The sequence below is a fragment of the Planococcus citri genome, chromosome 3 (genome assembly GCF_950023065.1).
Source record: "Planococcus citri chromosome 3, ihPlaCitr1.1, whole genome shotgun sequence".
Taxonomy (NCBI): Eukaryota; Metazoa; Arthropoda; class Insecta; order Hemiptera; family Pseudococcidae; genus Planococcus; species Planococcus citri.
Window position 1 is genome coordinate 14524562 of NC_088679.1, and position 15997 is coordinate 14540558.

The window sequence follows — 15997 nt, forward strand, 5'->3', positions numbered from 1 at the left end:
GCTAAACCGAATCAATAAGGATAGATTTTCTGTTCAAAAAGTACCCATGATCGAACTACTTCTCACTTCTTGGTCAAGTGAGGAGTGATGCTTGAATAAAATCCGATCGATGTTGCCCTCAAACTTCAAAATGAAATGCATATTTCAAATAATAATTCGTCAATCGCAAAATAAAAACTTCCTGATATTCAATCGACTTATTCTTCTCCATTTCTAAAACTGAAATTAACGACGATAGGCCAACTGAATTTTGAATGATTTTCACTCTTCCTTTCTTCTCCATAAAATTTCAAAAAATCGATCGAAATTCTTCTGACGAAAATTTTGAATATTTGCGAATTTTTTAAAATAATTTTTTCATTCAAGTCGTGATGTACATGATTTTTTTGGATTTTTCTTTTTTGAATCTGTTTTTCATATAAGCAAAAAATCCCGATAGGTAACTTGAAAATCGAAAAAAATTTCGTTACCAGGAAAATAAAAACGAACATACTCACACGTAGGTATTCCAAGATTTAAAAAAAAATTTGATGACATTTTTTTTTCAAATTCATTATTTATTACATTCTGAATTTTTGTTGTTGTTTTTTTTTTTACAATGAATGTTGAAAAAAAGTTGTAGGTGAATAGCGTCGAAAAACTCCTTTTTCACGGACTGGTATCCAACGGAATTTTTTTTTGAAAAAAATCACTACTTTTTCACTACTTTTTTCAACAAAATTTCCAGAAAGTTCTACACTCGACCCCCCCCCTCCCATCACACACACAAAAAAACGACAGTCAAATTTTTCACAGGAAAATTTTCAAAAAAATTGAATTTGGAAGATTTGTAGGTATTCAAAGTATTTTTCAATTTCAATCAAAATTATTGAAAAAAAAAACAATACCAATGAACGCAATAATGAATTTATTAATTTTTTCACTATCTTTTTGACTAAATTTACTACTTTTTCACTACCTGTTAGATACGTTGACAGAAAAACCAAAAAAAAAAAAAATCACTGTGAGAGGAAGGAAACGAATTTCGAGGGCGAAAATCCAGACTCCTTACAAAAGTAGGAATCAATTTGATATTCAAAAATCAATTCAAATATATGAGAAAATAGCCATTTCCACAATTTTATACCTATTGAACAACTTGTTGATTTTTTTTCAGTAAAAAATTCCGCTAGAAAAAAAAGTCGAAAATTAAGTTCATTTTTACCTAAATTATGTACTTAATTATTAGCTTTTATAATTTCTCCCAAGTACCAGTACAGTTCAATTTTAGCCTTGATTGGCACTTTTATCCACCAAAATCACCGTTTCGATTTTCATCGTTTTCTCGACAATTCCTGAACGCCCCCATCAATACGGTTTCATTCATTGAACAAAATATATACCTAGTAATATGCGTCCATTTTACAAAACAGATTTACATTTTTCAAACATCCAAGCTCCTTCAATTTTAGAAAAATGTATTTTTCCTAAGATGAATTGGTTAGAAAGTGAATCACGAAAAATCACGATGCTTTTAAAACTGACTCCTTTTTGAAAACCTTTCACATCTTCTCTTCAGGAATATCTAGGAAGCTGAAATTTTTCAAGGGTGACTTCCAATTCAGAACGAAGGTCTACTGAAATTTGGTCAAAATCTTTCAAAACTTTTTTCTGGGGATCCTCCTATTCTACGTATATGTTGCAATTTAGAACAGAAATGAAAGATGGAAGAGGGAGGAGCGAATCATCTGAAAATTTCACCAAAAACATCTTCGAAAAAATTACTTATATTCAAATTTTGTACCCACGTGAAAAAAAATCAATTAAGCAGAGACACGAAGAGTAAAATTTTCTTCAACTCAAAAAACACACAATGTTCGACTCGTGAGTAGAGTTTTTGATCCATCTCAAACACGTTGATACATATTTGAATATCGACGTTGAAAAAAAATCAGTTTAGTGCACCTAGGTATCGAAAATTTCAACCTACGTCGATGTTTCAACATCTAAATTTTGATACTTACACCAAAATTTTCTAAATATTGTCGGAGGGGGAAACAGACAAAATTACTCAATTTTCTGAGTTTCAATTCATATTAGGTTGGCTGAATTTGGAAAAACTCCAAAAAATACGCCAAGATCTCAAAATATTCCAGGAATAGGTACCAACTGATTTAAATCTCGAACAAAACAAAATTGAACGATCAAAATTCCAACTACATACATATTTCAAGCTGAAAATTAGAAAAGAGAATTGATTTTTAAGAACTGTTTACAGCAAAAAAAAACGTATTTCGATACACGAAAAAAAAATGGATTAATATCATTCGGTACCGTTACCTCAAGTATCAGAAAAATATCGATAAAATCTCGACCCACTTTCAGATCGATATTTTAGAATCGATCCAAACGATCCAGTATCAGAAATAATACTATAATTTTTACAAATGCCCTCCCCCCTCCCCTCCCCTCCCCTCATTACTATTAACCCAAGAAAACTCGCCAAGAATCTTTATCGTTCAATAATTCATAATTACGCATTTTTCCTCCCCTTAATTCCCCAATTTTTTTTTGGAATTTTGGCATAATTTTATCAGCTAAATTATGGCAACGTTTTTAACGTGACAGTTGATAGTGAAAATGGCATGATTTCAGCAACTCGGCAGGATTTTTTTCAATCTAAAAAAACGTCAGAAATTAATTTTCAAAGTTTTAGCAATTTTTGAATTTTTTTTTTTTTTTGAAATTTTAAAGGTCCCTTTCAGTACTTACCTAAAAGTTCACTTCAACGAGACTCAAAATGTTAAAAATTTGTCACTTTTCACAGTTTTCTAAAAATTGGCATACGAGTATATATTGTAATGTCGAAAAATCTTTTTTATTTGGTTAAAGAATCAAATATTGAAAATTTATCCATTTTTTTGCTTTTAAAAATCAACGTAAGGTAGTTCAGCGTCTTGAATAGGATAGAACTTCTACGTTAGAATATAAAAAGCAACGTCAGAATTGATGTTGAAAAATTTGAGACGAAATAAAGTCGTAACTATAATACAACCCAAAAATGACCCATAATGGAGAGAGGGGGAATGAAAAAATTTCAAAACATCGAAGAAAAATGACACGTGTAACGTATTTTATGCTTTCGAATGTGCTGATTCTGATTTTGAAAAAAGTCTGAAGCCAAATCAAACCCAGGCTCCCCGAAAATACTCGATTCCCGAGATTTTGGACCCCAATTCCTCTCTAGATTATGTAATTGAATGATTCACGATTGAAATTCAAACTCATAGTAGGCCTAATCAAAATTCTATAATAAATCACGATTGCTATATTGACCTAATTACTTAATTACTCTCATATGAATAACATTTTGTTTAAAAAAAATTAAGCAATACTCATCTAAAAATACGACACCTGTTCCTTCGATATACGTATAGATATATCAGTGAAAGTGCCGTTCAACTAATGCACTTTACATTTGCGAGTTAATTTCGACTATTAATTTTCTTCGACACACTGTACTACCCACCACCTAACAAAACGAATTGATACAAATATCGCAACATAGGTCCTATTACAAAATCAATAATATAGTCGATAAATTAAATTCCAGAATCCAGATCCCACACAAATTAACTGATCAAAAGCTCACAGGATTTTATCACCTACGTAGAATGATCAGAGAAAAAGCTGATCGAAATTTCTCATTTCTTATGCAATGATATTTAATTAGATACGCCAACTCGATCAAGCAATTTCGTAAAATTCTCGCAAATTAACGTAGGTAAGTAATTTATGTCGGTGTCAATTATTTAGGAAATACTTGTTACGAAATATCTAAAATACAGCATTTCGCTCAAAGCAGGATTGAAAATTTTACGATATACCACTTACAAAGAAGAAAAGTTTGGGAAAAAATATGATCGACTAATAAAATTACATGAGGTAGGTATACTGTAAGCAATATATGAAATAAAGTACTCGTAATACTTGGTAATAAACTCTGAAAATTTTCAACATTTTTCGCTACTGAATTTCAAATAAATTTTTCTACTTCTTACAAAGGTCAGACAACTCTTTGATGTAGCTACCGTACTACCTACTTAATAAAGTGAAATAACTTACACACACATTCTATAACAAACTAACTTTTCCTCTGACGGTTTATTACGCGTATTTTCAGCTCCTTAAATCCATTTTCCTCCCTTTTTTTATTTCATTGTGCATCTCATAAACATGCTATTTTACAGCTAATGTATTTGCCATTGAATTATTTTTGTTTCTGTTCCGAAGAAAGAAAACTCGCTTTTAAAATTTCGTTATTTTGAAAATAATGATTTAAACTTCAAAAGGAAACTACCTGCTGGCAATTTCAAAAAGCTGGCAAACCTTTCTGTTTTGCTTTACCGAAAAAAATTACTTCGGCAAATTTTTCATTTATTTTTATTTTGTTTTTGAAATTTTGACACGAAGTAAATAAAATAAAAAAATGCTAAAAATTTGACAGAAAAAAAAATGTTTACTCAAAGTTTTCTTTTTGAAGTGTTTTATGAAAAATGAGAAAATAGGTAGATTATATACTGAAATACTTGATATTTTTGATAATTTTTTTAAACGTTATCGTGATATTACGTTTTTTTATAAATTTTGTGCTTATTTATTTTCTCATCTCTCGCCTCCAAAATAGTGAGAAAATCGTATACGTCAAAAATGGGCTCGTTGTTCAACATTAAAATAAGGTAAAGGCACATTTTTTAAAAAATTAGGATAGTCTTCAATCAAAATTATTTACTCGTATAATACATAATTAGTCTATGTAATTTTGTAGATGAACATTTCCTTTTCCCCCCTCTGATCTAGAAACATAGAAATGGATAAAATGTACAGGCGGTACGTTCAAAAACTATTTCCTCATTGCACATCTCATATAAGCCTGTGTATTCCCATCTTTAATATACATAATTAAAAAATTATATTAACTCGAGGAAAAAATAATTACCGTGCTTGCGCTGAATTCTTTTACCTGGTTACTTAAGTACATTTCTTTCCTCGGTTTCAGTACAACTTCCCAAAACTATAAAAATCACGAAATCAAAACTAAGCACCGAAATTACTGGATGCATTTTTTAAGAACTTGATAGCATTTTTTTTTCTAAAAAATGGAATTCAGCAATCTTCCTCCCATGTTTTTAAAAGTTTGACACCCATTAAAAGGCAGGCATAACGTCAGACTGGCAAATTTTGCTTAAAAGTAAGACAAAATATTACAAAATCATATACACACTCAAAATACTGGAAATTGACCTTTGACCTTTTTTTTTTTCAAAAAGTGTGAAATCTGATATTCTGGGCGAATTTTTAGTACTCAGTAGAGTTTCATCCCTTCCTCCCTCTCTCCCACCCTCCCTCCCCCAGAAAAATGTTGGCAAAAAGTTGGGAATTTTTAGATAAATTGGGTTAACTAAAAAAAACTTGGGCAATTTGGGAATACTAGGGAAGAATTTGTGTCAAAGTTGGAAAAATCAAGGAATTATCAAAAACCATGGGTTTTTACTGCTTTTCAAATTATAAATTTTCAAAAACTTTCGCCCACGCTTCGCTCGGGCCACATCATTTTTATTTTAAATTCTCTGACCATAGATTGGAAATATGGAAAAATTGACTTCTCACATCAAAAATAATGTTGACTCGAAATTTACCCCATAAAAAGGTCTCTCCATTCCGGGTCAAAACTGCCAGAAAGTCCCAACTTTTGTTAAAATATCTACCAAAAAAAAGTCATATTTTTAGTCAAAGGTTTGTAAGTTGAACAATTTATAATTTTTGTCGAAATTCGTTCTTTTAGACAACATGAAATTTTGCCCTGAAAAATTAAGAATTGCGAATTTTTGAGAGCTTTTGCCCTTGGAAATTGTTGTAATTTCTTGATTACCTACTAAAAATTTTGAAGCCATAAAAAACAATTTTTCTCATTGTTACGTACGAAATAAAACGACACAGAGCATTGGTGTGGACTGTACAACGATATACATATTTAACATTGAACACGAAACGAAAAAAGAATAAGCTTCGATACATCAACGAGATAAAAATCTAGATAACAACTAGTTCGATAATGCAACTCGCACTTACGAACGTAACACTCATAAAGAATGATACCTACTCAATATTGTTTTGCGTTTCGAATTCTCAATTTTTCTCACAGCTTTTGCCATGGCTTCCCTCGGGCTAGATCATTTTTCTCTCCTTTCTCTGATCAAATTTAATAGCAAACTTCTCGTAGGTATGCATCAAAAATAATAATGTTTTTACTTCTGAAGAATCATTAATTTTCAAAAAAAAATTACCCTATTAATTTTCTTAAACTATTTTTGAAATTTCAAAATTTTGATGTCATGAAAATCAACTTTTTGCATCCATAATAATGTACCTAATTTTGCGCTTCGAACAATCAATTTTTTATTTTTCAAAAAATTTCAAAAATAGAAATATTAATTTGAGAAATTTTGGAAACACAACCAATTTAATAGAAAAATTCAAATTAAAATTATTCAACATTTTTGTTCCCAATCGAACCACATCTGGTCAATTACTAGGAAAAATCTGTGGGGCGAGGGGTGATCTGAAGTAAAAAGTTGGGAATTTTCACCCCCCCCCCTCCTTCAATAGATTTCCTGAGATACGCACTTATAATTAATCAGTCACACTGCAGATTTTATAGTTTCATTAAATGTAAATTGGCGCCCTAAAATTGAACAGGGCCTCAAAAGAACTATTGGGAATGATTTCTCCGCAATATCTAATTATTTTGTCGTTTGGTTTTTCTCATTCATTTATGCAATTTTTGACCCATTTCGGAAAAAGACAACCCTTTGCAGAAGCTTTAATTTTTCGATGTTACCCTATACGAATCCCCAAACTCCAGCACCAAAAAGTGAACGGATCAATGACCAAGTGTCCAAAAAATTTCCTCGCACACTAATAGAGCGGGAAAATAACGTAAAAAAACAGGGGCAAAAAGGAAAAAATTGGCACATAAATTTTTTCTTCGGGAATGTGTTCGGATGGACCCTCTGAACCACCTAAAAAAAGCCGACTCTCTACCCCTGGAGGAAAATTTTTTAGGGGGCTGAAACCGGTTCCGATTCACGTTTTTTGCGTTTTACTCCGTAAATATTAGGTTTTTGAGAAAAACTACCATGACAAAAAATGTTCCCCTTCAAATTCTCGACAATTTGATACTACGCTCGATACCCATTCCTTAAGGGGGGTGTCCAAAAAAAGGGGTGGAAAGAGTAGGTGTTTCAAAAAAGGTCAGTCCAATAAATTGATTAAAATTACCACTTAAAATCATTCGCTTTCGCTCAAATTTTTTTTACAAAGTCTACTCACCCAACTACTAATCAAACTACCATTGGTTGGTCTTCAACCCTCCTCGGGGGTTTGTGAGGGTTGCTTGATTTTTCAAGTAACACACTACTGAATCATAATTATATTTGAAAAACAAATATGGACGTGCGATATATCGAATAGTATGTTTTCGAGGTCGCTGAATACGAATATGAACTTATTTTTTGAATACAACCCATGAAAGCCCCTCTGTGCCCCAAAATGGGGGTCAAAATTGTGAAAAATCGTGAAAAGTCGAGTGATATGTATATCGAATGGTACGTTTTCGAGGTCGCCGAGTGCGAATGAACTTATTTTTTGGGTCCCGCCCCCCAATGTCTCTCTGTGCCCCAAAATGAGGGGGTGAAAATTTTGAAAAATCGTGAAAAGTCGAGTGATATATCGACTTGAATGTTTTCGAAGTCGCTGAGCACGAATATGGCGATATTTTTTGGTCCCAACCCCTCACAGCTCTCAACTGCCCCGAAAAAAGGCCAAAATTTTGAAAAAATGTAAAAAGGTGAGTGACATATTGTATAGTATGTTTTCGAAATCGCCGAGTACGAATATGAACTTATTTTTTGCCAACAACCCCTGAAAGCCCCTCTGTGCCCCAAAATGAGGGTCCAAATTTTGAAAAATCGTGAAAAGTCGAGTGATATATCGACTTGTATATTTTTGTGACACTAAACTGGAATATGCACTTTTTTCCTGCTCTACTTACGATTCCTCAAAATCCCCTTACGCTCCCTAAATAGAATAAAATTTTTACTAAATAAAGCTAGAAAGCTGTTTTGGTATCTACGTATTCTATTTTCGATTCCCTAAATCGACTGGAAACACTATCAAGCCATTTCGAGTCGTTCTGGAGCCTCCAGCAGATTTATGAAAATTTTTGGTAGCATTTTGTGAAAATTTCAACTTCCAGAAATCTGCAAGAGACTCCAGAAGTGCTCAAAAAAACTCTAAAACGTCTGCTTAGTTACGAGAATTTTTAATTTTTTTAAATAATTTTTTTGCAACGATTTAAAAAATTTACCAAACATCAAAAAATAGACTTGAAATGCCTAGAATTGAAATTTTTGCTGTTGGGTATTTTTGCATGCTCTTTAGTTTTAGTTTACGTATGTACTTAGTTTTGTTCAAAAATTTTCCTGCTGGTTGGAATCCGTCTCTCCTTCTCAGTTTTCTCCACATCCAAGTTTCAGTGAATGATTATTACCAACTTCAGACCCTCATTTTGGGGCACAGAGGGGCTTTGAGGGGTTTTAGGCAAAAAATAAGTTCATATTCGTACCCAGCGATTTCGAAAACATACTATACAATATGTCACCCACCTTTTTACATTTTTTCAAAATTTTGGCCTTTTTTCGGGGCAGTTGAGAGCTGTGAGGGGTTGGGCCCAAAAAATATCGCCATATTCGTGCTCAGCGACTTCGAAAAAAATTTTCACCCCCTCATTTTGGGGCACAGAGAGACATTGGTGAGTGGAACCCAAAAAATAAGCTCATTCGCACTCGATCGGCGACCTCGAAAACGTACCATTCGATATATCACTCGACTTTTCACGACAATTTTGACCCCCATTTTGGGGCACAGAGGGGCTTTCAGGGGTTGTATTCAAAGAATAAGTTCATATTCGTATTCAGCGACCTCGAAAACATACTATTCGATATATCGCACGTCCAGATTTGTTTTTCAAATATATGATTCAGTAGTGTGTTACTTGAAAAATCAAGCAACCCTCAAAAACCCCCGAGGAGGGTTGAAGACCAACCAATGGTAGTTTGATTAGTAGTTGGGTAAGTAGACTTTGTAAAAAAAATTTGAGCGAAAGCGAATGATTTTAAGTGGTAATTTTAATCAACTTATTGGACTGATCTTTTTTGAAACACCTACTCTTTCCACCCCTTTTTTTGGACACCCCCCTTGAGGAATGGGTATCGAGCGTGGTATCAAATTGTCGAGAATTTGAAGGGGAACATTTTTTGTCATAGTAGTTTTTCTCAAAAACCTAATATTTACGGAGTAAAACGCAAAAAACGTGAATCGGAACCGGTTTCAGTCCCCTAAAAAATTTTCCTCCAGGGGTAGAAGTCGGCTTTTTTTTGTGGTTCAGAGGGTCCATCCGAACACATTCCCGAAGAAAAAATTCATGTGCCAATTTTTTCCTTTTTAAAACCGCTATTTGCCCTCTCTATAAATCTTCACTATGTATTTTTTCAAACAATTCCATGCGAAGAAGGCGATGCGTCTTATGCACAAAAAAACTTGGTAAAATTACGAATCGAACGAGAATAAAATTTTATGCTTTTTTTTTTCTGCACCGTCACGACAACTTCTTTGATACCATTTACCTGTATACCTACATTCAGTCGGAAGTCTATAACCGCGAGCTACGTTTTAAGCATTCGCATTCGCGAATTATTTAATTTACTGCCCAGCTTGTATCAATTACCAGCGACGATAATGGCGAAAAAAAAACACCTTGTGCAAATTAAAATGATAATTTCCATCACGACTTTGTTTCCTTTATTAACCTAACCGAAAAAATTACGTACTCGTACCCATTTGCGAAAATAAAATCGAATTAGATAGGTTTAACTAGGTAGGTACCATCCTACGTTTGATAAGTACTCGACTACTATTATATACGTATAATGATACAATTTTCGCGCAATTTCACGGTTTATTCTCGATAAACAATATAAATTTCACGCTGATAAGGATCAATTTTGACAAATACCGTACAAAATTTACATACATAGGGAACATTTCCCCTACTCCAAGTATTTTCATCTTCACCGGAACAAATGTTTGGTGGCAGTTTATTATTTCTATTTTTTGACAGTAAATCGAGTTTTTATGCGATACGTTTGGAGTGAGGCTATATCTAAGCACCTACTTTGTAGATAGTGAATCGACAGAGAGTTATAAAAATGACTATAAACTAAAGTATACATATTATACGTAAGCATTTAATTATACGCGCTGTTTACGTAAAATGTGGGCAGGTAGGTACCATTCAATTCAATTCGTTTGTGTAGGAAAAATCATTCCTAAAGAATGGAAATTTTCACAGCTCTGTACAGGCAGATACTCGGTATGCGGTATATAATTCGGGTAATTTTCGGACGATTTGCGTAGGTACGAAAGTGGATGTACGTTTGCGGTACAATGGAGAATAATAGTTATTTTATAACCTCGCTCCAGGTCTCTTTAATTACCGTAATGAACGCGTACGTACGTGCTGATTTTACGAGTTATTTTTATTTTTTTTTTTACAAAAAAAATATAGGGGGACGCGACGCGGTCGAGCCACGGTGCACAAAAGCGGATAATTTAAGGCGAATTCATCTCTGCGATAATTATTACCATTAAATATCGTGCAAATAATATATCATATGGTATACGATGCACGAGTATACCTATATAGCAAGGTATTCGCAACCTGCCCTGCATAATATGTCGACTTGAAGCTGCACAAAAAACCGGCTATGACGTTGGAAAGATTTCTTTGAATTTTTTTTCGGCTCTTTTATGTATAATCATAAATAACTACCTATTAACCGGGTTGCAATTGGATCACGTCTAAGGAACGATGCGATTTTTTTTTTTAGCAGATTCGAGTAATTTGGTAACCTTATTGGAAGAAAATTGAATGCAGTTTTTTTTCACGAGACGATTCATTCGACAGTAAAATTCATCTCGAGAAAATCCAGCATGCGTTTTTGACGATTTCGACACATTTTTTGCCACGAATTGATGACGATTTAGTAAAATAAAATCATTATCTGTTCATCTGTGATCTCATCAACTCGTAAAAAAATGAAAATTTTGCAGAATTGCACAAATTATGGGTGGGCCAAAAAAAACGTAGGTACATATTACGAATTTACAATGAAATTTCGCACGTGTATGCAAAAATGTTAATGATTCATTGATAAATTTCCTGTCGACATTGAAGATTCGAACGTAAGGTGCAATTTTGAGAAACTAGTTTACGTCAGTAATCAATTGGCCGAAATTTGATGAGCTCACTGTACCTACCACCGTGATCACGATGAAAAAAATTCATCCGAGGACCTCAGGCGATTGGAATAGGAGTAATTAATTTGTTTATTATACGAGATGAAGCATTGTACTAGGTATAAGCTTTCATATTTCACTTTAGGTACTTTGATTCGTTGAAAAATTTTCGATCTGTAAAATTTGTCAACTTTTTATTACGAATAAAGACATTTACCCTCGCCCTTGGGCGTATTCGTATTGCTGTATTTCCTTCGAAAAAGACCTTGAATGGGTACTTACTACTTATATTGTCTGTTAAACGAAATTTTAACGACCAATCGCCGGTTTTTCCAAATAAACTTGAGAAAACCATATGGTTTCCGGAAAAAAGTTGACTGATCCGAATTGATGGGAAATTTTACGGTGCTTACAGCCCCTCTCCCCTCTGATCCACTGATACAGCTTCATTGATAAAGGGGACATCCTAAAGAGAAATCTTTGGAACTGGACAAAGCTAGATTGAAAGAGTATGCAAAAATTTATCACCAGCCCAAATTTCAAAGACTAAATAAGTGCATTTTTCGATTTTTGATGAATTTTAAAAAATCAAATTTTGGTTAAAAAATATTTAAAAAATCAAAATTTTACCAAATTGACCTAGAAATCTGAAACTTGAGATATACCCTATTTTCTACCTGCCAAATCGATTGGAAACGGTTTCAACCCGTTTTGAGCAGTTCTGGAGCCTCCAGCAGATTTTTGAAACTTGAAATTTCCACACAATTTTATCAAAATGGAGTTAGGAAGCCGAAATCCCCTCCAAAAAATAATTTCGATACGCTATGAAGTCGACCGTAGTTGGTTTCAATCCGTTTTGGAGCCTCCAGCGGCTCTTTAGAAATTTCTAGGCTCTAAAACGACTCGAAATTCACCTGCTGTCGACTTCATAGCGTATTGAAATTTTAGTTTATAGAATAAATTTCGGCTTTCCAACTGCATTTGATGAAATTTTGTGGAAATTTCAAGTTTCAAAAATCTACTAGCGACTCCAAGAATTTACGAAAAGTCGCTGGAGGTTCCAAAATGACTTGAACCCAAAAGTAGTCTACTTGATAGCAAGTTTAAGCTGGAGTACAGCGTTAATTCCGGATTTCCAACGTAATTTGATAAAATTTTGTGCGAAATTACAAGTTTCAAAAATCTGATGGAGGCTCGAAGAACTTCCCAAAACGATTTGAAACCGTTTCCAATGGATTTGACGGGTAGAAAATAGGGTATATCCCAAATTTCAGCTTCCTAGGTCAACTTGGTAAAATTTTGATTTTTTTCTACCAATTTTTGGCCTAAATTTGATTTTTAAAAATTCACCAAATATCGAAAAATGAGAAAAATGCACTTTGGCACTTGAAATTTTAGTTTGCAGAATAAATTTCGGCTTTCCAACTGCATTTGATGAAATTTTGTGGAAATTTCAAGTTTCAAAAATCTACTGGAGGCTCCAAGAATTTTCAAAAAATCGCCGGAGGCTCCAAAATGACTTCAACCCCCCCAGTTAATCGACCTAATAGCGTGTTTAAGCTGGAGTGCAACGTGAATTTGGGATTTCCAACGTTATTTGATGAAATTTTGTGGAAATTTCAAGTTTCAAAAATCTGCTGGAGGCTCCAAAACTGCCCAAAACGATTTGAAACCGTTTCCAATCGATTTGGCAGGTAGAAAATAGGGTATATCCTAAATTTCAGCTTCCTAGGTCAATTTGGTAAAATTTTGATTTTTTTTCTACCAATTTTTGGCATAAATTTGATTTTAAAAATTCACTAAAAATCGAAAAATGCACTTGAGCACTTGAAATTTTTGCTGGTGATGAATTTTTGCATGCTCTTTCGATTTAGCTTTGTCCAGCTCGAAAAATTTCGTACGAGTTCTAAAATCTGCGATTTCGGCTGACCTGCCAATCAAAATGATCGTCATTTTGTTAGTACATAGTTTGCTTTGAAATGTTCTTTAGGAGGATGCGGATGTTCCCTTTAAGAAAAGAGTTGTCTCAGAGGATCGGGGGACGGGGGGAGGTACAATTATTCCCATTGTCATACGCCGCACTACAATGTTTTTTTCCCATTCCACCCTCCCAAAGAACATCACAAAATTGTGAGCAATTTCCAATTAGAAAGCTCGAACGCATGGAAAAATATACTTAGGGATAGGTAGGCATTAGGGTGGATCACTAAAAAAAAAAAACGACGGCGGATTTTGACCAAATTCAGCAGAAGAATTGGGCCCTCAAAGAGAGTGCATTTTCGAAAAAAATCTTGGTTTTTTCGCTCCTGTCGCTACACAACCTGTTTTTTTTTTAAATGAAATTTCCCAAGTTTTTGACAATTTTTTTCGATTTCTCGAAATTTGCAAAAATAATCCGAAAATTGGCACGACTGCGCTCCGAAATATTCCCCTATTGAGAATTTTTCAACTCTTGAAAAGTCACTGTCTTCTGATTTTTTTGGAAATTGGTTCAAAGCTCCCAATCACAAAGAAACCGTAAAGTTTTGAAATTATGGAAACCGGTTCCAAAAGTGAAAAAAAATGTTTTCAAAACGCATAGTGTAAAATGAGTTTTCAAGTTCTATTTCAACCTCTCCTTCACTCATTATTTACCTACTTATAACAGGGTCATTCCACATCAATTGCACCAAGAAGTGGTAGGTGGGTTCGGCGATTTTTTTGAAATTTTTCTTGTGGAAAGACCTTTCGAAGGGATGACCAATGGCGCAAATCGCAGCCCTCTAGCCTATTTTTAAAAGCAGCCAGGGGGTGTCAAAGTTTTCAGTGAACCTAAAATATCATCCATTTCTGCAGTGGATTACTCGATAACCGCGATACCTACGAAAATGGAATACATTCCCATAGTTAGAGGTTTTGAAAGGCATTTTGGTGATATCATAAAAATCAATGTTGCCACTTTTTTCTTACAGAAAATTAGCTCAAAAATGTTTCGAAACGTAGTTTTCATATCGTTTCGACTCTCAAAAATTCTGAATAAAATATATTATGGATAACTTTTCATGCTGAACAACATATTCAAAAATTGGGATGGTACCATGTTGCAAAGTTGATTTTAAAAAATGTAAAGTTTGCGAAAAAATGCGATTTTCCTATTTAAAACATAAAAAAAAGTTTTGATAGGTGAAGTTGACCCATTTGACCCCTATTTTTACATATCTGTTGAATAAGTTGAAAAACCCCTTTCACTCAATGAAATGAACTCATCACAAAAAAATCAAAATTCGAAAAAATTCAATTTCCGATTTCAAACATCAAAAAACGTTTAAATTTATTCAATTGTCTTATTTTGACCTCTTTCTGACGTATTTCATGAAAAAGTTAATAAAAACTACACTCATAACAAAAAAATAAAAATTCGTTCATTTTTTGAAACTTTTCGAATTTTGATTTTTTTGTGAGGAGTTAATTTCATCGAGTTAGAGGGGTTTTTCAACTTTCTCAACAGATACGTAAAACTAGGGGTCGAATGGGTCAACTTCACCTACCAAAACTTTTTTTCATGTTTTAAATCAAAAAATCGCATTTTTTCCTCAAACTTTTAAAATTTTTTAAAATCAATTTTGCAACATGGTATCACCCCAATTTTTTAATATGTCGTTCAGCATGAAAAGTTGTCCATAATATAATTTTTTCAGAATTTCTGAGAGTCGGAACAATATGAAAACTACGTTTCGAAACTTTTTTAGCTAATTTTTTGTACGAAAAAAAGTGGCAACACTGATTTTTACGATATCACCAAAAATCCTTTCAAAACCCCTAACTATAGGAATGTGTTCCATTTTTGAAGGTATCGTGCTTATCGAGTAATCCACTGCTGAAATGGATGATATTTTAGGTTCACTGAAAACTTTGACACCCCCTGGCTGCCTTTAAAAATATGCTAGAGGGCTGCGATTTGCGCCATTGCATCATCCCTTCGGAAGGTCTTTCCACAGGAAAAATTTCTAAAGAATCGCCGAAACCCCCTACCACTTCTTGGTCCAATTGACGTGGAATGACCCAACATCAAATGTTATTACCTTTTTTATAATCAAACTTTTTGAAAAAAATCACAGTTTTCTGTTACTTGGACATCTTTTGAGAATCCCTCCCTTTCCCCTGGTCCTCCCTAAAAGCTCACATAGTCATTGAAGTGTTTTTTGAGAAAAATTCCATCCACAATCGTCCAATTCCGATCAATCAATCAATCAAAAATCCTAAACCCTTCTTTAAAAGTTTCGGGACACCCTGTACCCGTCCGTACAGTTGACGATGGCATCTTCGCGATCGCAAATTTAATCAAGATCGAATATCGAAGACGCCGATGATCACGAGAATGTGGCGAATTAGGCGGCGCGGCGTAAGATAACACGTTTGATGCTTATTTTTAAAAAGTACCTATCTCAATTGGTTGCCAGTCGAAGTAGAGTGGAAGCCGCCGTATGGTAGTGGAAGAAGGTAGGGATTCTCTGTCAGAGGTGTTCATTGATTACATGTTTGTACAGCGGTTTATCGATACGTCGAATCATGCTGGACGTAGCGGGGTTCGACGTGTTTGGAAAAAAAATAAGTTACTTCT

At 33.9% G+C, this 15997-nt stretch overlaps 1 protein-coding gene and 1 long non-coding RNA gene across 2 annotated transcripts in view; one reads left to right on the forward strand and one right to left on the reverse strand.

The window, feature by feature from the left end:
- LOC135841273 (uncharacterized) overlaps positions 1–15997 on the reverse strand; it is a 282388-nt gene that overhangs the window by 70763 nt on the left and 195628 nt on the right. The window lies entirely within an intron of this gene.
- Positions 1–15997, forward strand: part of LOC135841270 (protein Wnt-11-like) — a 79270-nt gene that overhangs the window by 1014 nt on the left and 62259 nt on the right. The gene's annotated exons all lie outside the window — the stretch shown is intronic.